Below are 23,710 nucleotides of genomic sequence, written 5' to 3'. Positions count from 1 at the left end.
CTGGTGGTGCTGAGAAATGAAGAAAGCACAAGATAAACCTATCCACAAGCAATCACCAACTCAGACAGGTTAGATCAGCACATTTCTGCTACAAGGGTGCAGAAAAACACCTTCTTAATGTGGAATAGCTGGACTGGAGCCCAAGTATAACAAAGCCGCACAAACTACCTACAACAGCTTTACGACTAACAGATACAATGTAATATAGTACAATGAAATACTTAAAGCAGCAGACATTACAGTTTTTTTAGAAAATTGTTAAAGTACAGTCAGAGTATATAAGAGTAGTACAAAAAATATTTAGAGCCTTTTTGTGTGCTTCACAGCTCAGATAGACCAGATAAATACCTACTGCCATTAGATAAATAATCCCAGTCCTCTTAATGTAAAAACACAGTAAAGGAGTATCCATAATGAAATGCTACCACAAACAAAGTTAAAGATATGGATACAGCAGTGTACTTTAAAAAGCTTATACAAGAGTGAGTATCCAATAAAAAAAACTTCTCTTTGTATAAATGAGTCAAAAGACTTTCAACTGTGCAGAATTTATAAAGGGACTAAAAACAAGATAAGCTGATTAATAAACCCTCCAGCCAATAAAGCTACAAGCAGAAGTCTCAGTGTTTCCCCAACCAAAACAGAAAAGGCTACCTCCCAGTGCACTATATGGAAAGGTCACTGACCTGTTGATGGAAAAACAAGTGCTTGCTAGAGTGTACAAATACATAACTTTATCCAGTAGCAAGCTGGATAATGAATTCAAAGCAAGTAAGTCAGTAGAACAGACAATCAGAGGCAAAATGCACTTTTCCATATAAACACAAGGAAAGACAATAACTAATTTAAGATATCAGTAACAGAGTATAAAGGGAGGAGCTTATTAAGCTCAATTTACAGTATGGGTGGGCAGTCAAAAAGATCACCAGGTTTAAAAAGCAGGTCGACAAAGAGGAGGATATGTAAGAAAATCTAGCAGGGAATCACCAGCAGGGCTTTAGTTTATGCAGGCTTGAAATCTTTTCAGAAAAAGTAAAAACCCCAGAAATTCACTGTGTATTTAAGTATCACTCAAGAAACAATTTAACCAATGAAAAAACATATAAAATGTGTACTCTAGATGATTTAAGTGTCATTCTGTCACACAGAAAAAAAGAAACACTAGTCCAAGCGAATTTCTTAAAACAGAAAACAAAATGGAGTAGATAAAATAGAAAGCAACTGTATCACTCACAGACAAAAATATATAGGTTTACTTTCTTCACCCAGCAGGGAATCAACATTAGTGCTATAGTTTATGCAGGACTGAAATATTTTCAGCAAAAGACAAAGGCCAAGAAATTCACTATGCATTTAAGTATCACTCAAGAAATACTATGAGAGTGGCACTTTGTAGTGGCTGCAATAGCATTGTGGAATTTTTATTATTTTTAAATTTTTTTCAGTATTCTGTTTCCCTTCTGGCCAAACATATTCCTTGTATTGTGGCCAAGACACCCCACCAAACTGACATTTTGACAGAATGAGACTGTCATGTTTACTTTAACAAGCACAGAAAAACTGACATACCATGAAATTTGTCAGATATTTGCTAAAAATACAGTACTAAATAAATGGTCTTTAAAAAGAAAAATGTGGTTATTTCAGGTGAGAAACATGTAACGCTCCAAAAAAGTATGCAAGTGAATAGATATTTACTCAATGCTACTAAACAGTTCCTATAAATTACTGAGGGATGGAGAGCAGAACAAGTAATGATACAAAAACAAGTGAACTAACTTTATTTATTGATTCAATAGTTTGAAGAAGAAAAAATGTCTCCTGCAGTACCATTGGAGAAAGTCCTTAAAGTAGCTAAAAGGAACATGAGAACTCATAAATTACTCTTGTATATGCTCCTGTAAAAGCAAAGTACACAACTACATACATTCTGTGCCTTCAGACATTTCAAAGATACATTTAAACTACTCTTATACAATGGTAACATTTTACCTCTCAAAGAAATATTTTATGGACAAATTTCTATAAAAAGACAGTCAGTAGGTAAAGCACTGTATATCCTTCAAATTTATAGTTTCACAGATATCCTAAAACCATTGAGTCTCATACTCGCCTTGCTAATGTCCTCCTTCAAGCTTCATTTTCTATCCCCAGGAGGGTCATAACTGTCAGTCCTAGAGTAAGATTTTTGATACCATTGTAGTAATTTAGTTTATGTTTAAAGGAAGATATTGAGTCTCCGGTTTATGTTTTTGTTACCTGATGGTGAGGATGTAGGTACCTGGTTCTACTACTGGTGGAGATTTTGAACTTGAAAAGAAACAGGAGCTCCAGGATAATGCCCAGGATAATTGGGCATTAATGGCACAATAAGCAGGCTAGAGATTTCCCCTCAAAAGTCTATAAGATACTGAATAAAGAGATAGAGCTTCCACCATCTCTTGGTATCTAAGGCTTAGGGCTATGATCTTTTTTTTTTTTTTTAGGAACCTTTGGGTTATTTCTAATTATTTGATAAGTTTAGTTAGATACATCCCAAAGGGAGTATTGTACTAGATAATTGACCTGAAAAATTCTCATTATAAAGGAGTGATTACCTCTTTAGACCTTAATGATATTCCTTTGGCATTTAGCTGTGCTAAATAAAAGGATTACCTTACAACCATTATTACATTATGGTCAAAAAAGAGAGGGATATCAATTCAAGTACCCAGAGCCATAACTATTTTTTTTTCATTTTGTAGATGTGTGTTGTGATTACAGTATGATGACAGGAGGGGTCATCTGCCAAAACTGATGATACTGTTCTTTTTAGAATTTAGTTTTTGCCCATTTTGTGTACAATGATAGTTTGCTAGGTTAATTTAACTCTAGACAGTTTGGATGTCATAAGGTGTCTTAACAATAACCCTCATTTTACAGTCATCTGCAATTTTTGTTAGCCAGAAGCCTTGACTCTCTGCTTGGAGAATTTCCAGAACTGAGCCTGGAGGGACACTGCTGGTCACTTTCATACTTTCTGATGAGGCACCTGCAACTCACTTTGTGGGTTCAGTGTTTCAACCAGTTTACTATTTATGTTACCAAATATAGGTCAATTTTCTTAAGCATTAAGCATTTGTATGATGCCAGTATAAGGAATGGTATCAAAGGAATTAGCCAAGTCAGGATGCATCTACACCCTCTATAACCCTAGTAAAAACATTTTAAATAAACTTTCCAGATTAAAAATATAGGGTCTACTCATCACAAAACCAAACTATGGGAGGTCAAGTCTAATAAGTCTTAATACCAGCAAATCATTCACTGATATTTAGCAGAGGAGTCTCAGTAGCCCAAAAGATTGTCAGCAGCTGAACTAATAAGCTAGGTGGAGATGATAGCATGGTATCCAACCTATTTAATTCAGATTGATAGAGTGTTAAATAAAACTTTGCAAATTTTTGTAATGTTTACTATGTGTATTCTACCTTCTTTACCTCTTGTACCATGTAAATCTAGTCAATTAAATGCTCAATCCTCTCCTGTCTTAGCTCTTTCTAATATAATTTATTTAAGCTTTCATGTAAGAATTGCTATTTCCTCATTACCTCTTCTTCTATTTATTTTATCCCACTCCTCTAAGCTGTCCCATCTAGGTCCCATGATCCTCAAGAATTCGCTTTTCAAATAATGCCACCCATAATTTTATAAAATTATCACTTTTTAAACAATAATATTATGGGACTCTTCAGTGTCTCTCTATCCTTATTTCTTCTCTTACATCTTCCTTATCTTCACCAGGGACATGGTCTGAGAATAACCAAGGGTATGCTAATATCTCCTTCATACCATGCAAATTTATTTGGTTATATACCCCTTATCCATTCTCACCATCATCCTTGTGCCTCCAGAAGCATACATATGAAGTGGGAGCCCCACGAATATACTGCTGACATCTGTAAATCCATAGTCAAGATACTATGTGCTGTTTAAGTCTCTTGTTTACATCTGACTCTAATTATAATATCCCAATTCCTATTATCAGGTTTACCCAGGCTAAGGTTAGTTTCTTCTTCTGATACCTCCAATTTATTGCCATTGGTCTTCTCTCCTTCTCTGCCAGCTCATCTTCAGTTTTAAAGGCAGAGCTCTGGCAGATCAAAAAAGTTACACCTTTTTCTACTTCCTTAAACGCTGCCACTATTCATTTTTGCCATCTTCCTCTTATCAGTCTTTGGTGCTTCCCTTCCATGAAGTATGTTTACTGCAAGGTGAAAACATTGTGGGAGATTTGTTGTATATACTGAGATATACTCTCACTTCTCTGCGTTCCTACTGAACCATTTACATTACAGAATAACATTCTAAGAGTGTTTTCTATAGGTTCTATAGGTATAATTTTGATTTTGGTGTTCTTCTGTTCTAAGATTCCTGATTTCCCCCTCTTGCAGTCTTCATCATTCATTTATTCACTTCCAGCATCACCCTTACATTATCTGCAAGTGTCTGTATTCATTTATCCTACCATATCCCCTTAAAAGCACACCTCACATAAACAATAACTATTTACAAATAACCAGTCATGAAAAACTGCTAGCTCTTCTCTCAGATCATAGCTGCTTGCTTGAATGTAAAAATTGCATTGCGTTCAAGCCTTCCTAGAAAAATGCTGCTTTGCCCTTCCTTTCTGCAATGCTTCTGTTGCTCTGATGGCATCACTGTTTGCCATTGTTTTTCAGCTATGGCTACTCAGTTTACTAGTAGTGGATTTATGGATAGATGGATGGATTCAACACTTTAGTCATTAATTAGCAATATCCCACTTTTCCTAATTATATCCCATTATAAATTGTTGACGGTAGAAGTTTTGCCATGGTTTAATTTTATCAAGTCTTTTAGGTTTCTAATACTATAATTAGAATGGACACCAATAAACCTATTAAATAATCTACTAATTACTACAGCACTCAACCTTCCTCATTACCTAGAGGAAAACAGTTTTGGTACTTACTTTCCTCACTTGCTTAGAGAAAAACAGCTCTTGTACTCACTTTCCTCACTTATAGGTTCATAGGTTCATAGGTTTATACTAGGCTATCTGCCCTAAGGCATTTATAAGCCTAGCCCAAATTTTTGTGGCTTACGCCACCCCTTATATGAAAAAATACTGTGCCCATTAGTTTGTTGTGCCTCTGTCCAGCAGTGACACAGAGATGATTCCCGGTGTAAACCTACAATCTCCCATCCACAGGTCTAGATTTCTCTTGAACAGAGTCAGCGAGGTGCTCTGCCTCACATGGACCGGGATTTTATTCCACAGCATAGGGAGTCTCTGAGTGATAAATCTATCCCTCCAGCACGTCCTATTTATATCCGTGCTAAGGTTTAAGTCGCTTGCTCTAGTGGTTTTGGTGGATTTGGATTTTTGAGGTGGAGCATGTCCATTAATTCGGGTTGGACATGGCCTTGTATGTCAGGCACATGTCACCTCTGAGCAGACGGTATGCGACTGAATAGAGCTGGAGTTTCTTCAATCTGGCAGCATATGACAGATTTTGGAGTCCTTTATCCTTTTGGTGAGGAACTTTTGGGGTCTCTCCAATTGCTGCAGATGTCGGGTGAGATACATCCCGAATGGGGCATTGTATTCGATCATTGGTCTGATAAGTGAAGAGTACAGGGGAACAATGACCTCACTAGATCTGGATGTGAATCCCTTCATGATCAGGTGGGCAATGTAGAAGGTCTTTCTAACCACTTTAGCAATGTGAGTGTCAAAAGAAAGGCCACTGTCAACCTGGGTCCCCAGGTCCCTGATAACCTCTTCTGTGCTTAGTGGATTGCCACCTTTATGGTAGCTTGGGGTTACCTTGTTTTTCCCGAAGGGTATGACTATACATTTTTTGGCGTTTAACTTCAGGCCATGGCTCTGGCACCAGCTATCTGTTTCCGTGAGTCTCTTCTAAAGGATATCCGTGTCCGATGCACTTTCCACTATGGCGCCCAGTTTGCAGTCGTCTTCAAACTTTGTCAGCCAAAGTCCTCCCATGTTGGCCTGTACTTCTGAGAAGTAGATGCCAAACAATAGGGGGCCAAGGACCGAGCCCTGTGAGACACCACTTGTGACCGGCTTGGAGTCTGACACAGCTCCAGCAACTCTAACCATGTGGGTTCTGTCCTTAAGCCAGTTTGCAACCCATCATGTGACATATGGGTTTACATTTAAGCTGGTAAGTTTTTCTACAATACCCGAGTGGGGTATTGTGTCGAAAGCCTTTGCAAGGTCAAGGTAGGCTGTATGGACTGCCTTTCCCTCATCAATGGCCTTGGTGACTGTTTCGAAGAAGTCAACCAAGTTCAAAAGGCATGATCTTCCCTTGACAAAGCCAAACTGGGTCGGGTCCAATGTCTGCAAGTCCCCTATATCTTTGTTTATGAGCTCCATTATGATCCTCTCCATAGCTTTGCAGACTAGACTTGTTAAGCTTATGGGCGGTAATTACCAGGGTCCATAGAGGCGCCTTTGTGGAGTGGGACCACAGTTGCCGTACGCCACTCCTTGGGCACGTATCCTGTGGTAAGGCTGAGATTAAACAGCTGCCTTATGTGCGGGTTTATTTCCTCATTTAGCTCGTGTAGCACACAGCCGGGGACACCATCCGGTCCCATTGATGCTGTGTTTTTAGCTTTAGAGAGAGCAGCTTTCACCTGTGCATTTGAGATGACCGGGAGGCTACACTCGGCTGGGATAGTTATCTCTCCTTTAGGGGAGAGGGGTGAAGTTTGCACTGAACCTGTCTGCCAGTATGTTGGCAATGTCTGTGGGTTCAGTGATTTTTGTATCATTTTGGACTAATTCTGAGCATATCTGGGAGTTTCCACCCAGGTTCCTAACATAGCTGAAAAAGGCCTTCTGATTGTCCTTTGAATCCATGGCAATTTTTCTCTCAAAATTGGCCTTAGTTGATTTTATGAGTGCTCGTATTTTTTACTAATAATGATCAGGGGTGACTTCCCTTTTATGGATTTTGTTCTATCATGTAATAGCTTTCTCCTCTTATTGTAAAGTTTGTTAATGGCTGGGATCCACCAGACTGGACGTTTGCCCTTTGTGGAAAGAGTCTTGGTTTTATTTGGGATTGCCTGATCCATGCAGTCCTGGAGGTGTTCATAGAAGGCATTTGTAAGGGCTTCCGCAGCTTGGGTTGTGGTTTCCTCTGGCTCAGGGGCCTTGAAGGATACCACACCAGTCTTGAGTAGTGTGAGGTTTGCTTTAGAGAAGTTCTTCACTATGGTTTTTTTTGTTTGGGGTGGGGGCGGGATGTGGATTTCCAGTGAGATTAGTTTATGATCAGATCTCACCAATGAGGGATATACTTCCGGTGTGGAGCATTTTGTCCCCATGTTTGTGACAATGAGATCTAGTATATTTTCTCCTCTCGTGGGAACAGTGACTAGCTGTTCCATGGCATTTGAATTTATGAACTCCAGGAACCATTGGGCTAGAAAGTTAGGGCTTGAGTAATGTTCCCAGTCTATATTCGGGTAGTTGAAGTCACCCAATATGATGGTGTTTGGAGATACATTTATACCCTCCAGTGTCTTCAGGAAGGCTGTGTGGGTTTCCTGAGTTTGAGAGGGTGGCCTGTAGCATGCTACAATTTGTAGAGCAGTTTTGCCTATGGTTAGTTGCACCTGGATGGTTTCCGAAGCTTAGTGCATTGCCACCAACCTGGAGGTGTGGGTATCCTTTATGAATATGGATACACCCCCTCCTTTTGTGGTGTGGTCGGGTTTTGGGGCGGAACGCATGATATGAGGTAAAACCTAATAGTGCCGGGGTGCTCTCAGGAGCCTTGAACCAGGTTTCAGTTACAGCACAGACATCGATGTTCTCCATACTGAGAAGGGCCTTGAGTGCGTGCATTTTGAGATTTAGACTTCTGGCATTGAGCAGCATTACCCTCAGTTTCTTCCCATTTTTGTTTTCTAGGGTGGTAGGTTTAGAATTTGAGCCTTGCCTAAAAAAGGCACTATGGGGGTGGCAAGAGCCTTAGCCAATATCCGGAATCCCAGGGGTGACAGGTGCAAACCGTCCCTTGCGAAGCAGCGTGGCTTGTCAAGCATGTCATCCCAGGCAGACAGACACTGGATCCCCTTTGAATGACACCAGACATTAAGCCAATTGTTAAAGCTAATCATCTTGTCTCTATATTGTGGCATCATTCTTGGTGAAGGAAGGATACTGCTCAGGGTTAGGGTCATACCTGCCTGGGCTACATAATCAGAGAGCTCCTCTATGTCTCTTTTCATGTAGTCCAGGGAGGTACGTCTCAGGTCATTCACACCAACATGGACAATGACTGTGTCATATTTGTACTTGCCATGGAGTGACCAGTGTGCTTGTGTTATGTGGCGGATTCTAGCGCCCGATAGGCAGCTTACTGTGACCCTCTCCTTGTTCAGCCTGGTGAGTGGGACGTCAGTGTGTCTGACTATGGAGTCACCTATGACAAGTATGTTTGGTGTTGTATTTGGCCTTAAGGGCTGTGACTGCTTTGCACACTGCTTTTGTGGTTTATGTGTTGCTTGTGGGGTGTCTTGAGGTAGCAGTTGTTTGGGTGTCTGCTTTGGAGGCCTCTGCTGTTTAGGTAAATTTTTACTCAGAGCCTCCGAGTATGTCTTTGTGTGTTTATGTGTTTGATTCAGTGGAGTGGTAGCATTATGTGAGGCTGGTTTTGTGGTGTGTGTAGTTGCCTTCTCCTCCTGTCTGGTCTTATGTAGAGGAAAATAGATTTTTTTATTCAGGCATGTCCAAGGGTCAGCTCCCAGTGTTCTCTCCTGTCTATCTGATGAATCTGGGCATCTCGGGCAATGTAGAAATTGCCTCATGTACACAGACAACCCTCTCCTCCTACCATCCAACACTACAACCTGTGAGAGATGCACTTATCTAGCCAAACTGGGGGTAAAGCTCTCTCCAACCAAGACTGAACTTGACAGTCAAGAGGAGAAGGTAAGCACTTGAACCACACCACACTCATCACATAGTCCCACTAAACCTGCACCACCAAAATCCACACATAGAAACATAAAAACATTTGTGGAGGCTCTCAATAATAATCTGCTCAAGCAACAGAGACCTCCAAAGCAGAAATGCAAGCAACCCCCCCCCAACACAACCCAAATGACACATAGCCCACAGACTCAGTGTGCCACTCAACCACAGCCAATAAGGCAAAACAACGCACCCAGCACACTAGTCATAGGTGACTCTATAGTCAGGCACACTGATGTCCCTCTCACCAAGCTAAACAAGGAGAAGGTTACTGTCAGCTGCTTGTAGGGTGCCAAGATCCGCCACATGACCCACGCACTCAGGTCACTCCACAAAAAGTACTCTGATTGTCCATGTTGGTGTGAAAGGCCTGAGATATACCTCCCTGGACTACGTGAAAAGAGACATGGAAGAGCTCTTTGATACTGTAGCCCAGGCAGGTATGACCCTAGCCCTGAGTAGCAATCTGCCATCATCCAGAATGATACCCCAGTACAAGGACAAAATGATTGACTTCAACAATTGGCTAAGTTTCTGGTGCCATTCTAAACGGATCCAGTATCTGTCTGCCTGGGATGACATGGTCGACAGACCATGATGCTTTGCCAGAGATGGCCTGCACCTGTCACCCCTGGGATTCCGGATACTGGCTAAGGTTCTTGCCGCCCCTATAGTGCCTTTTTTAAGCAAGGTTCAAATGACAAATTCACCACCATAACAGGAATAGGCAAGCAAAAACTGAGGGTGATGCTACTCAATGCTGAAAGTCTAAATCTCAAAATGTACTCACTTGAGGCACTCCTTAAATGGAGAACATCGATATCTGTGCAGTTACTGAGACCTGGTTCATACCACACTTTTCGGCCATGTAACGTGAACCAGAACACCAAAGGCGGAGGTGTGTCCATATTCATTAAGGATGTCCACACCTCCAGGCTAGTTGCTCTGCATAATGCAGCTGAGATTATCCAAGTGCAACTAACTCTGGGCAAAACTGCAATCCAAATTGTAGCTTGCTACAGATCCTCCACCATGCCCCACGATTCCCACTCCCTCTTTACTTGATGTACTGGAAAATATTAGGGTTCAACCAAACACCCTAATAATGAGCAATTTCAACTACCCTACCATTAGCTGGGAAAACTACTCATGTATCAACTCCTTTGCTCAATGCTTTATGGAATTCATAAACCCCAATGCACTGGATCAACTTATCCACACCCCCACCAAGGGCAACAATATCCTAGATCTAGTCATTACCAACATGAGTGACCGGTGTTCCACACCTGAAGTCAATGCCTCATTGGTCCGATCAGACCATAAGCTAATTACCCTAGATATCCACATCCTGCCCCCATCCCCATTAAGGAAACCACGGTAAAAAATTTCTCCAAAGCCAACTTCATGTTTCTTAAGGCAGAAGTGGTGAACTTCATGACACCCATGCAGATGGACAATACATTTATGACTACTGAATCCTACACAATTGCACTTTATAAGCATTTAGACAAGTACATGGATCGTGCTATCCCAAACAGAACCAAGATGCTATCCTCCAAAAAAAGGAAGCCTGTCTGGTGGTCCCTTGCCATAAACAAACTGTACAACAGAAGGAAGAAACTGTTGCAAAAAAGAGTAAAATCCCATGAGTAGAGGAGCTCCCTGGTCAGCCTCAATAAGAAGCTGTGATCCCTGATAAAATCCTCCAAAGCTAGTTACAAAAACAAAATCACCACTGATTCTAAAGACAGCCATAAAGCATTCTATAGCTATGTCAAGAATTTCAATGGCAACACTCAGATCTTCTCTGAGTTACAGCACAATGGCACTAAATATACAGACCCAACTGATATTGCCAACATCCTGGCAGATAGGTTCAGTGCTAACTTTATCCCCCTCTCACCCCCTAAAGAGCCCATCTCTATACCAGAAGAATGCAAAGTTCCTGTAATCACGGCTGCACAGGTAAAAACCACACTCTCCAAAGCCAAGAACACAGCATCCATGGAACCAGACAACATCCCAGGCTGCATGCTACATGAACTACAGAATGAGCTGGCACCCCACCTAAGTACCATGTTCAATCATAGCCTCACCTCAGGCTTTGTGCCTGCTGAATGATGCCCAGCTATGGTTATCCCACTCCACAAGGCGGGAGCCACTACGGACCCTGGGAACTACCGCCCCATTAGCCTGATGAGCCTGTTCTGCAAGACCATGGAACGTATCATCATGGAACTTATAAACAAAGACATTGGTAATCTCCAAACTCTGGACCCCACCCAGTTCGGGTTTGTAAAAGGCAGATCATGTCTCCTAAACCTGATAGACTTATTTGAAGATGTCACCAAAGCCATAGACGAGGGTAAGGTGGTTCACACAGCCTATCTAGATCTTGCCAAGGCTTGCAACACCATCCCCCACTCTGGAATTATAGATAAACTCACTAAACTAGGTATAAATCCCTATATCACAAGCTGTGCTGCCAACTGGCTCACTGACAGAACCCACACAGTGAAAGTAGCAGACTCCAAATCCGACTTCAGACCAGCGACAAGTGGAGTACCACAGGGTTCAGTCCTGGATCCTCTCCTGTTTGGTATCTACTTCTCTGAAGTACAGGTTAACACAGAAGGTCTTTGGCTAATGAAGTTCACAGATTACTGCAAACTAGGAGCCATAATCAAAACTCCTAATGATGTGGACATCCTTCAAAAGGGCCTCACTGAGACAGATGCCTGGTGTCAAAGCCATGGCCTCAAGCTCAATGCCAAAAAGTACATTGTCATCCCCTTTGGTAAAACTCTGTACCCATGAACTACAACATAGGCAGTAGTATACTTAACACCAAAAGTGTGATAAGAGACCTTGGGACACAGGTGGACAGTAGTCTCTCCTTTGATAATCACATTGCCACAGTAGTCAGGAAATCATTCTACGTGGCACACCTCATCACAAAAGGTTTCTCATCCAAAAAAAAAGAGGTCATTGTTCCCTCTACTCATCACTCATTAGACCCATTATAGAGTACAATGCCCCTTTTTGGTATGTACCTCACAAGACATCTACAACAACTGGAAAGGCCACAGAAATACCTCACAAAGAGGATTACTGACCTCAAACAGATGCCCTACACAGACCGTCTCAAAACTCCATCTTTACTCCATCGCATTTCGCCTACTCAGAGGTGATCTCTGCCTAATATAAAAAGCTATGTCAAATCCAGAGCTGTTGGACATGCTCCACTTAAAGAAATCCCAATCCCTCCGAGCTACATGCTCTAGGGACCTAAACCTTGTCATCACAATAAACAGAACATGCCAGAGGGATAGATTCCTGTCCCAGAGACTTCCCATACTCTGGAATAGACTACCTGTCTATATCAAACAAAGCTCCTCATTAGCACTCTTCAAGAAAAATCTTGATGAGTGGATGGGAAATAGGAAATTCACCCCGGGGATCACTTATGTGGCTCTGCTCGACAGTGGCACAGGAAAATAATAATGTTGAGTGACAAAAGCCAGGGTACCTTTTTGGCTAGGCCTGTATAAGCCCTAGGGCTGATAGCTTAGTACCTACCTATGAACCTATGAACCATTTCTAAGTCAAAATATGATTAATATTCTTTCAGTCTTTGATATTCACCAAAATGCTCTTTACAGCACCTACAACATGCCCAGAATTGACTCCTTCTGCAATTCATATGTAGTTACATGTATTGGTAGCATATCTAAATGCAATTATAAATTCTTTCTTATAAGACCTGTTGTTCCTACTACTATTGGAACTGCCTGGGTGTCCTTTCACATTGCCCCCTTTTCTGCCTGCAAATGCTGCTATTTTATGACTTTGTGTCAGTTTGTACATAAGACACTTTAATCACTGGTTGTAGAAATTTCAATTGTTAATGCTACTTTTGTCTTCTTTTCATGGAGTACTATAGCTGGTTTTCTCGCATCTGTTTTCTGGACTGTTGGCAATGAGTGATTTCAAGTGATGTACACTTCAGCATTTTAAGTAATACTTTGTAGCTCGTGTTTTCAATGCTTCTCAGCTACTTCAGTATTATAATCCTTTCACAATCTCCAGTGCAACAGTCTTGCCACATTATTATGCCTTTCAGTATACATTAGTGTATCACACCCAAAAACAAGAAGTGTGACTGTTTCCAGTTCTGTTTCGCAGAACCTGCTTTCATCTGTTTCTCCCACATGTTCAACGGACTTTGTAAACCAATGTGCATGTAGTCCGCTATCCTCGGCTGCTGATGTTAACCTTTATCTTTTGCTTTAAATTAATTTTTTCTTAATCATTCTTGTATCACATCCAATTTAATATCAGGGATGTTCAAGGAGTTTTCTGTATTTGAAACCATATTTATGTCTTTTCCACAATTTTTGCCTTCTCATCTGATTCTTCTTCGTATATTCTTTTTTTGGGGGGGCACACTCGATTGTTGCCCCATTTTTGTCTATCTCTGGTTTGGTTTCCATTCTCATGTGACATGCTTCTGCTAAACTAAGCAGGGAAGTAATCTTAGATTTGTTCTCTTCATGTTACAAAACTTAAATTATGTTTGGATCTGGTGAGGTCAGCAGATTTATATGCAGTAATATGATTGCAGATCAATATGTGTAATCAATTTCATGGCGGCCTATACCTTTTTCAAAACAAGGAATATATAATGTTGGTATACACTAATTTTTAAGTATCATTTGATAAGTATGAGGCAATTTCTTGTATCCTGTCCAATTGATCTAATGGCTTTTTGGGCCAGTCAATCACCCCAAAACTGTAAGTTAGAACAGGGAGATCAAATTGGTTGATTGCTTCAACATTGTTTCTAGATGTCAGGACATTTTACAGTACTTAGTGTTCTAAAATATTCCTTACTGAGTTTTTTTTCACATTTGTTCATGTTTTAATTTTGATCCTTCATCAGTTCCCAAATATGTATACACTCCCTCCTGCTTAAGTCCCTTTATATCACATTCCTGTCCTAGACTGATATTTTCTTGGTACTGCAGATTTCCTGCTTTAAATATTTCTTTTGTACATTTATCAAGATCAAATGACATTTATATCATCTGAGAAAATTTTGATTATTTCCAGTTGTGCTTTCATCTTCTCATCCGTTGAACTATACAGTTTTAAATAATCCACAAAAAAAAAGAGATGCAAAGTCTTTACACTTTGATGTTATCTTTGAGCCAAATTGCAACCATGACATAATATGTCAAGAGGACAGCTTAATGGTTTAAGGGACAAAAGGGCACCGGTGATAAAGAGTAACCCTGGAATATCTCCGTTTGAATTTTTATCCCTGGGCTAATAATTTGTCCTTTATCACAGCTTAGCTGCGAAGTGGTTTGTCACTGTTTCATGGCACTGTAATATAATTACTCAATGTAGGGTGTATCTTATATATCTGTAAGCACTCCTTTACCCATGAATGTGGGATGCTGTCAAATGCTTTATTGTAATCTATCCATGCCCTACTTAGATTTTTTTTATTTTTACAATTCTCCATTATGGCTTAATTTAACAATAAATGATCCTTTGTTCCATATGAATTTTTGTTAACCTCTTGCTCTGTTGCCATGATTGACTGTTTTTCTAAATGACTATAAACTCTGTCAGCATCAATTCCAATATATAGTTTATACATTCTCAGAAAGGAATGTATTGGTCTATAGTTTTTATGATAGCTTGCAGACTCACTCTTATGGATTAGTATCATTTTCCTATTGTTAACCAGGTTGATGTCTGTTCAGGGTGCACGTGCAAGGAGTTCTTACTCATGGATACATCTTTGTGTAAAGATGTTAATACTTTTAGTCTGAAATTAGGTACTGCATCTGGGCCAGGGATTTTCCATTTAGGAGCTTTTCTTAATTTTAATTCAATTTTCTGGCTGTTATTTTATTCAATTTCATATGTTGTACATTTGAACTTCATACTGTTACTTTTACTTTTATCCATTCAGCATCTTTCTTGTGTTCCACGGGGTCTTCATAGATAGTTTTCCAGAATGGGTCTATATCAGTTCTGCAAAAATCCATTTCAGCGAATACCAAAAGAGCGATACGTATTAATTGAACCGCAAATAGACCGAATGCACTAAACTGCAAAATTCAAAACATCGAACGGTCATAGTCGGCCAACCCCACCACCCGCTACATACCACCTACCCAAACAAAATAAATAAACCACATACATACACTAACCAAACCCTACTCCTAATCCTAAAGTAAAGCACCACAACCCAACTTCTAACCCTTCTCTAAACCCCACATACACAGCTATCTATGCACTATCCTTAACTCCTCCCTAACCCTAAGGTTCATAACTACCGCACACTTCCCTTACAGAGATATACCCTAACAAAATAAATAATACACATAAATACATTTAACTAAACCCTACTTCTAACACTACACTAAATCTTACATACATTATTTATCTATACACTTACCTTAACCCACACCCTACTATAAGGTCCATACTTATTGCACACTTACCTTACGGAGCTATACCGCAGAAAGGCCAACCAAAACACTTCGACATTTCATATTTCATTGTTTTGGATGTTCAGCGTTTACGTAGTTCACACAATACGTGTCGATCATTTCGTATTCTTGGAAACCGTGTTTCGATCATTTGATAGGGAGCCCTCCAGAATGTGTCTATTTCTTCTTTTTGGTAGCATTTCGATTCTTTTTGCTTTGTTTCCTAATTCTCCATAAGGCTTTTTTAGTTCATCAATGAAGTGCTTATTTTGTACTTTTCCTTTATATTTATCTACATAGCTTCTAAGTGGGTAGTAGATCATGGTCCTTTCTAATACTGCATGCCACTTTTATCACATCTATCATTCTAAGTCTTTTTGTTAATCTGCTCACTCTTCCATACTCTTTTAACAGTGACACTTCTTGTTTTAATTGCTTTATAGTTTTCTCTATTTGATACTTCCATGATGGCATTTGATTTCTTCCCTTCCTTTCCCTTATTGTCCTGTATTTTTGTGGAAAGACTTGCTACACAGTAATACATTCTATTAACTTCTGTTATATCACATGAATTTCTGTTGCTAGTCCTGTTTGATGTGCTCATTTGTTTTATCAGAGTTCTAACATTTTGGGTCTTATTTACTTTCTCTAATCTATTTCTTTCATCGATCATAATGTGTCTACCATCTCTATTAAATCAAGCAACTCTTCCTTTAGATCTTTTTCTTCTAAATTGAGGGCACATTCTTTATTCTCCCTTTCCTGTGGACATTCTACAGAAAGTTCCAGAATATCTTCCTGTGGCATATACTGTTCAACTTCAACCTATGTCATCCATTGTTTTTCATTGGAGAACTCATGCTTACCACTCCACAACACTGAATGCGTCAGAGTTGTCACTGTTTCCTGCTCCTTCCCTTGTGCAACTCCGACTGGACTTTTTTATTGCTTTCCTGCTGAAAGCTCCAGAGTATCTTCATATGGCAGTAGATCAGATGCTTCCCGTTCCACCAGTTTCTCCTTAATTTGGGGACTCATTGTTCTATCATGCTGTGATGTTACCAGAGTTGGAATTTCTACAGTAAATCCTTCACTTTGCAGGTACTCCATAACTTCAGTTTCTGTTTCTTTCATTTCTCCATTACTAGTCCTCTTTATCACTTTCCCCTTTGTTTTCTCTCTCTCTCTCTTTTTTTTTTGTATTGTAAAATTTTCATTATCCAGATACCTTTGCTTGTATTTCTCTTCAAATATATTTGGTGCTACCTTTTCTTTTTTTTTAATTGATTCGTTTTGTTTTCTCCTTTGCATAAATGTTGCACTTTTCTTTCCTATGTGCATATTTCTTCTTGAGATGAATCCACTTCTCCTTTTTTCTCATTACCTTGGGGACTCATTATTCTGTCCTGCTGTGTTAGACTTTCTACACAAAATCCTTCAGTTTCGGGTATTCCGTAACTTCAGCTTCTATTTGTTTAACTTCTGCTTTACTAATCTTCTACTCTACCTTCCTACTTTGTAATCTTATTTCTTGTATTGTGAAATTTTCCATATCTGGGTGCCTTTGCCTGTATTTATCTTCAAATATCTTTAAAGCTGCCTTTTTGTATTGATTAGTTGGGCTTGTTTTTCATATTTTTGTACTTTCTCAGTCGCTTGTTTTTTCCAAATGACCCAATGTTTCTTGGTCTATATAATGTTTTTCATGAATCTGTTGCATTAATGAACACGCATTCGCATTTGAAGCTTTTGGCAGTTTTTCTTGTGCAATTATTTTTCTTTCCTCTGTTTTCTCTTTTAATCTTTTTGTGTATCTTCTATCTGGAAATTATGGGTTTCTTGCATAATAGTAAAAATACATAATTTCTTTCTTATCCTCAATAGTCCATTCTGTCTTCTTTATGGCCCTTTTTGGCTATCAGTTTTTGTGACTTCTGTTAACTACTACTTCCTTCTACAATGGGGGGGGGGGGGCATCATCTCCCTGACCTGGCCTAATTTCATTGTAGGAATGTTTCTGTGTATTGAGGATTCTACATTGTCATTTTCTCCAGTCCTGGCACCAGTGCACCTACCAGAGTCAGACATTTTCTTATCCTGGGACTTGTGCATCCAGCTGTCTTTTTTTATTTTTAACCTGCTTCTGTCCATGATATATGCTATATAAAATACAGTTTATATATCAGTGTCATCTTCATGAGATTTTTTTAAAAACAGGGTCCATCTCATAAAGATACTCACCAAGACTTGAGGATTAATTAAATTCCAGCAATACTGCTCTCCTTTGCTTGCTGATTTTATCATCACTCCATTCAGATCCCATAGATTATCTTTTTGTTGTTCAATTTGTGTGATGTTATGTAAATCCTGCCCCTTTGTTTTACTTTGCTTTACTCACCCATACAGTCTGTACACCTGCTCAAAATCATACCTCTTATGATTCCCTAAATGGCATTGGGTTCACCTTCTGGACGATCACTAAGTTGTCCCATTTTTTCTGGTCCTTTACTGGCCCTCTCTGTGCTTCTGGTTCACTCTCAGCTAAATGCAGTTCACTTCAGTTTTACTGGGTTATCAATATCTCCATCTCTCTACTCTTTAAGCATTGAATCTCCTCCATGTAATCCATAAAATTCTTAGTGCCACTAGACAACATTCCCTTTAAAATTGCAAGGTGCAGAAGCTTAAATTTCAGTCTCTGCTGTTTACATAGCTTGGTTACAGGAGAAACTGTCACTCTTTTTGGCATTGTGGACACAGAATAGTTCTCTATATATTATTCCAGGCATTCAGATTTATGGTAATTATTTATCATTTATACTGTTATGCTTTGAAGTGTACATTTATGTGCCTAGGTCAATAAAGTTCAGTACTCCATCTATAGTACTGAATGCTGTGTGCCTGTTCTCTAACAGTAGAATCATCAGGAATTCCAGACAAAAGGGCAAGATGCAGTTGAGCAAAGGAAGCACAATCATTTCCCCCCATGTATTCTGGAATCCAGATCAGTCCATCTTCCTCCTTGTCCTGTCGTTTATACCTACTTGCTTCTCCAGGGGTGCCTCATACTTGTCTCTATGATTGCAAATCTCTGTTATAAAGCAACATTAAGCTGTAAGGATGTCAGCTGATAGGAGTGATCCAATAAAGTCTGATCCACCTACATATTATGATGACATGTCCTGTCCACAAATTAATCTAGTGTGCTGTTTATTTTTTGTATGTCTCTTAGCACCAGTTGCAGAAGTTCATTTTGTGGGGATGCATCCTCTCCAGTAGAGTAAGATGCCAAGCCTCTTCTCTCACCTACCGAGGCCTCTTCTGCTGTAGTATCTTCTACAGTGATATAAGCTTTCTCTGTCCTTCTCCTTGCTCTAATGTAGCTGGTATTTTGTGAAATTCACTGATTCTCACTTTTCTAATTTTCATTGGGTACCAGTATATCTTGTTTTCTCCTTTTCAAATGCTGGATTTTGCACTGATTTATGGGGCCAAGGCAAGAGCATCTTAACCTTCTCTTTCCATATTGGAAGTCTTTTTTTTGAGTACTTATTTAAATTATCCCTTAAGACATGGCAAATGTAAGTCAACAGAAAAGAAAAACAATATTAGTATTTTTTTCATTTTACATACATTATATACTGCATCTTTTCTTTCCTTATAATTGTCATTGGCCCAACATAAGTTTCTCAGTTCCTGCCTTCCCTTAAACATAATTCCTCCTCCTGAACATTATTCTGCATGCACTGTTCCCACAATTTCCATGTATTTCTATGTAGTTTACTCCTTCTCTTTTCTAAAGATTCCTCTTCAATTTCTATTATCTCTTCAATACTTCAAATATAGTTGGTTTAGACTTTGATTTACATCTTATAGTAATTGCTTGTCAGCCAACAGAATTAAACACAACAAGGCCTTCCTGTGTCTAGACAATTCAGATCCTATGTCCAGCTCAAAGGAATCATTGCCTTAATTACAGCAATTTGGTAACTCGATATTTCTGACAGAGTACTCTGCATGGAGTTTTTAAAATCTGGCAACTCACTACACTCTCAAAATGTATGCTCCCAGTTACCTCTTTCTTCCCCATCACACCTCCAACATTTTAAGTCTAACAGAGGAAAACTTCTTTGACATCTGCTTGGGGTATATAAATACATATGCAAATACTTCCACGCAAAAATCCTAAACCTTCTACACTTTGTTGCATCCTTGGCAGCCTTACATATGTCTTCCCATTGTTGTTTTGTAAATTGCTTTTCCAGTCTCTCTATTCCCAATATTTTCCAACTTTCTCTGATTGTCCCTCATTGTTATTGTGCACTATTTTATATGCCCTACTAATTATCATTTTGAACAGCAACCTCTGTCTTACATTCAACTAAAAATCTACAGAGCAGATCCTTCACTTAAGATTCCTTTATCCCTTTCTCTTTGCTTGTACTCTGATACCAATCCCTGGTAGGGAAGGCTGTCTCTAGCCTGCAGTCCAAATGTCTCTTCCACATATCATTAAGAAACTGTTTTAACTCAAACTCCTAAATACTTCATCTTGCCATGTTCCCATGAATATGAGTATTGCTGAGCCAATTTTGCATGGATACATAATTTACAGCTATGGCATTTGTTCTGTCTTCATTAATTTTATATCCTGAAAAGACTTGAGACTGTCTCATAATGTTCTAAAATAGTGAGATGCCATTTTCTGGATTTATCAGGGACAAAATAATATCATCTGCAAATAAAGTCATCTTTTCTTGATTACCATACCAATGAAATCATTGAACTTAAGATTCCTTTATTTTCTTTGCCAATGGCTCTAAATTTAAAACAAATAACAAAAGGGAAAGAAGACGTCCCTGCCTAGTTCCTCTGTTCAAACACAAGTTATCAGAGAGCATCCTCCCATTTTAAGGGTACCACCAGATTGGGTTCCTTTTTTTTGGAGGATAGCATCTTGGGTCTGTTTGGGATAGCACGATCCACGCACTCGTGTAATTGCTTATAAAGTGCATTTGTGTAGGATTCAGCAGTCATACCTCTATTGTTCGTCTGCATGGGTGTTGTGAAGCTTGCCACATCTGTCTTAAGAAGCGTGAAGCTGGATTTGGAGAAATTCTTTACTGTGGTTTCCCTAATGGGGGGGTGGGGGCATGATGTGGATGTGTAGGGTGATTAGCTTGTGCTCGGATCTGACCAACGAGGAAATGACCTTTGGTGTGGAACACCGGTCGCCCATGTTGGTAATGACCAGGTCTAGGATATTTCTGCCCCTGGTGGGGGTGTGGATAAGTTTATCCAAGGTGTTGGAATTTATGAATTCCAGCAAACATTGAGCAAAAGAGTTGGTACATGAGTAGTTTTCCCAGTTAATGGTGGAGTAATTGAAATCGCCCATAATTAGGGTGTTAGGTTGTACCCTAATATTTTCCAGTGTATCAAGAAATGAGGAGTGGGAATCTTGGGGCATGGTGGGGGATCTGTAGCAAGCTACATTTTGGATTGCAGTCTTGCCCAGAGCTAGTTGCACTTAGATAATCTCAGATGCATTATGCTGAGCAACAAGCCTGGAGGTATGGATGTCCTTAATGAATATGGACACACCTCCACCTTTAGTGTTACGGTCCAGGTTAGGTGGCCGAAAGGTGTGGTGTTAATAACACGACAAAGAAAAAAGCCTGACAGTAGCACCATTTCATAAACTAAACTGCATGCGACATGATTCTATAGGGCATCAATGGAACTAAGTGTCTAACAAATGTTGAAATGCTCTGTTTCTACCTTGTCTTTAGCAAGACAACTTGCACCTTATACACTCACATGCAAAATACAGTTAATCAGGCTACATAGCATATGTGTATACTAAACTATGGATACTTTCAAAGCTGTAGCTGGATTGCCATATGCAGTAATTACTCCATTCAGACCACTCAATGGATAGATGGTTATTATGGTTGCTTATAAGAATTAACTGTATTTACAGCGAAAATTTCAGATGAGCTTGAAAGGAAACCATTTGTCAGAGATATACAACAGGTGTGAAATGGAGAGAATGCGGTAGAGAGATAATATTTTTGGTAATATAAGCAAGTGATGTGGTACAAATATATACAATAGGTATAACATGCAGACAATATAGCAGAGAGATATACAGCAGGTATGATATGCACTGTGACAGATGCATGGTGGGTACAATATGCAGGAGACTTAGTAGAGATGAAAATAAAATGTGAAATATCAAAATCTTGTGAAGTTTTGCAAGCAATGTGATTTGAGAGGGAGTACTGTAGAGTTCATAAGGACGGTGATGGCCAGTATATAAATGACGATGTCATACCTTCCTGTAGTTACTGAGACCCTGCTTCGATGACTTAGCATTTCACAATTCATTTTCTTTTACTATGTAGATGGAATCAACGTAGTCCAGCGAAGTAAATCAATGACACGTACAGCTCGCTCGAGGATCATACTGATACTTTGAAGGGATGGAAAACATAATGACAACATGTTAAAATCATTAAGGCTGTCAGGTCAGCAAAGGCTTCTTTAATGTTCAGAGCAAAAAATGTGAATGGGGGTGAGTAAGGCTAACAACAGAGAAGTTCTCTTGGTGCAAAATGAAGAAATGTCCTCGTGTGTAACATGGGAAACATACTGTTTTAATGAAATAACTCTTACAAACAGTGGAGGTATTAATAGCAATGGGCCAGGTAAAATATCTTGCCTATTGTAGTAAAAGGAACTCTAGTTTGGGATGTCAAGAACTTAAATTGTAACTCACAGGTGTGGAGCTAGAAAACATGAATTCTGGGAAGCAGTTCCTATAAGTTACCAGACCCAGTATTTTTTGTTTCACACAGTACCACATTTTAATAGAAACTTCAGCTAGATAAAATAAATAGGCAATAGCATGATATTGATTCAGAAAATGTGACTTTTTTCAAGAAATGCTTCTAGAAAATTATCTGTGTCATTTACAGCATTGAAAAAAAAATTAAAATGAATCTTTTCAAATTAGAAACATAAATATGTTATTCAAATATGCTTTCATTAGGCAGTAATCATGCTGTATATTTCATCAGGTTAATTGGAAACATAATCGTTGCATTCTCTGTCTTGAATTATTGTTTTGGTTTGGTTAACAAACAAAATTTTTGTTTCTGATTATAAATGTGTATTCACTGATTTTGTTTTACCCACCCATTACAGGAACATATAATTTCCCCTCAGTTCCCATGAGACTTTTATTAAGAGGACTCATCAGTGAAAATAATCAGTAACTTAATGAGAGGGAGAGGAGAACTGTTTCTGTGAGGAACGAATCACAAGCATGGATTGAACTGAAAACGTAGACTACAATAGCGTTTTGTAATCTCATTCCATATACATCTGGCACTCATCAGCAGTGGCATGTCAAACAACAGGCATGGTAAGGAAAACCTTCACAACAAAAATAAGGAGGAGATTTAAAAACACAAATGGCTTCCTTACTATCAATCATGCTTCATTAAAAAATAAATCCTTATTTTTGCGGGGCAAATCATGATTGTGCGTTTCATTCAACCAGATGAAAAAAACACCAAGAAGTCTAATAAATGCAGTAAATGTTCAAGAACATATTATGCCTATACAAATACCATCTGAAAATGTAGAAGTAAAAAAAAAAAATAAAACCAAAAGTGCTTTGAATTACGTCTAATACAGAACTGGGTTATTGTTTCTCATGAGGCTATTTACCCTCCCATGCATTCCAGACAGAAAAAAGTGCACCAGGTTCTAATATGAGAGAGATGTTTTGCGAGGTAGCTAATTAAACATATTTTCAAGGCACCTGTTAATCTTACTGTCCTGATGTTTGAACACTCCTATTAAAAATGTATGCAGTGCAGTAGTTTCTTGATTTCATCATATTGGCAACATTTCTTTAGTTTTGTTAGTCTAGGTTCCATCACTTTGATGAAAGATTAATGTTTTAGTTAACAAAAACAGGTGAAAGTAATTGAGACAGATGATACCCGAGTTAATAAACAAGTATAGTAATTCTCAGGCAGCTAAGTGGACCCTACCATAAAAGACTCACAGTACAGAATAAACACTGGTTCTGCTATGAATCACAGAGTGTTTAATGCTGCAAATGCAAGATGACAAAACAAATAGTCTG

The 23,710-nt window shown here is 39.1% G+C and overlaps 1 long non-coding RNA gene across 1 annotated transcript in view; it reads left to right on the top strand.

The window, feature by feature from the left end:
- The window catches only part of LOC122804892, a 37,027-nt gene extending 13,786 nt beyond the window's left edge, over window positions 1-23,241 (top strand). The window contains exons 2-3 of the long non-coding RNA XR_006365252.1: window positions 21,957-22,079; window positions 22,759-23,241. This is a non-coding gene — a long non-coding RNA (uncharacterized LOC122804892). The remainder of the gene's footprint in view (window positions 1-21,956; window positions 22,080-22,758) is intronic.
- The last annotated feature ends 469 nt before the right edge of the window (window positions 23,242-23,710 follow it).

The sequence above is a fragment of the Protopterus annectens genome, chromosome 6.part0 (assembly GCF_019279795.1).
Source record: "Protopterus annectens isolate FY-2018-M chromosome 6.part0, PAN1.0, whole genome shotgun sequence".
Taxonomy (NCBI): Eukaryota; Metazoa; Chordata; order Ceratodontiformes; family Protopteridae; genus Protopterus; species Protopterus annectens.
Note: the sequence above shows the minus strand (reverse complement) of the source record. Positions and strands in the feature narration are given on the sequence as shown.